The sequence below is a fragment of the Hyalella azteca genome, unplaced genomic scaffold (assembly GCF_000764305.2).
Source record: "Hyalella azteca isolate HAZT.00-mixed unplaced genomic scaffold, Hazt_2.0.2 contig12949, whole genome shotgun sequence".
Lineage (NCBI taxonomy): Eukaryota > Metazoa > Arthropoda > Malacostraca > Amphipoda > Hyalellidae > Hyalella > Hyalella azteca.
In genome coordinates, this window is record NW_025942889.1 from 372,557 (window position 1) to 373,966 (window position 1,410).

Consider the following 1,410-nt stretch of genomic DNA (forward strand, 5'->3'; position numbering starts at 1 on the left):
AAGCAATGCGGATTGCGGAAGTTGAAAATTTTATGAAATGACATGTTTGCGAAGTGCAAACCGCGATTTTTTAATCAAACAAAAATTTATGACATTCGAGCCGCGAGATTTCATACCTACTGAAATTATATGATATTAGAGCTGCGATATTTCAGACAAAAATAGGACTTTTCCAGACTAGCTTAGGGAGTATAAGACTCAAAAATATACTTGAGGAAGAGTATAAAAAACTCGCTGCTTTGACACATTATAATACTGTCTGAGTCTCACTCTGATAAATGGATGGATTTACAGAATAAATCATAACAAACGTGAAACATGCATAAACAGCATAGGAATCACTCAGTCAGTCAGTGTCAGTCTGACTCAGTCTCACTCAGACACTCACAACCACAAGTTCACAAGTCACAACTAGGCTACGTAGCAGTGTAGCACGACAGTGCACGTAGCTAAATAAGCTAATACCTACCTACACGGAAATTCTACCGAGACACTAATAAATACCTACATAATGTAGGTATTGTGGATTGTAACATGTGGCCACTTTGCGTTACTTTTGCGTATGTCCATAAGCCATTCCGCATCTTTTTCTTTGCTTACACATTCCGAGATTTTCTTTGACGATTGCGATGAAAAAAAAAAACAGTTGAAGTAATTTTTTTTCTCACATGCAAAATTTTTTTTCTTGATGTAAACTGACTACTGGAATGCATTCAAGACACAACACATTCGTGACCTAAAAAATGAAGTTAGGCATGCATATTTCAACAAGCAATAAAAAGTTGCGACAATTTGTTTCAAAAATTTAATCTCGTCTGTTACTAGTTAAAACGGGAAAACAAGTAATTCACACCTCAAGCTCGCCCAATTTTTTTTCAGTTATTGAATTGAAATTAGAAATTTAGCTTCGAAATAACAATGCGCCGAGATGACTTTTTTCACAATTTCAGCCCCACCCGTTTTCCTCTAAAACGGCTCTTATTATGACACCTAAAGCACACCCATAGATTCCTCAATTCGCAACCAATCAAAATAAAAATGATCATGTTTCTTTGGGTCAATAATGCGCAGTGATGACTATTTTTTAAAGAATTTTAATCCAATTTTAAGAGAGCTAAGAGTAATTAGTAGGAATGATGTCCGTAGATCAAGGCCTGTAAATAATGTAGGAAGTAACCGCATACATCAAAGTGAAAGTGCACAAAAAGTTTTAAAATGTTTTTACACGAACTCGGATTCCGTTTTGAACAAAAAAAGTGAACTGTTAACTGTGATCGCAAACGAGAGTATAGACATTATTTGTATTACAGAAACACTTCCTAAAAATCACGGGGGGAAAATTGTACCTGTTGAATTTCAGCTGCCAGGTTTTGATTGTTTTCATAACTTAAATGAAGAGCAGTGCAGTAG

General features: G+C 35.5%; 1 protein-coding gene across 2 annotated transcripts in view; it reads right to left on the minus strand.

Moving 5' to 3' along the window:
* LOC108666380 overlaps positions 1 to 599 on the minus strand; it is a 15,974-nt gene extending 15,375 nt beyond the window's left edge. The window contains exon 1 of one of the 2 annotated variants that reach the window (XM_018153245.2): positions 509 to 599. The gene's annotated coding sequence lies outside the window, so the exon portion shown is untranslated. Of the gene's footprint in view, positions 1 to 469 lie in introns of both variants that reach the window. The other variant, XM_018153244.2, reaches the window with a different exon arrangement.
* Between the last annotated feature and the right edge of the window lie 811 nt (positions 600 to 1,410).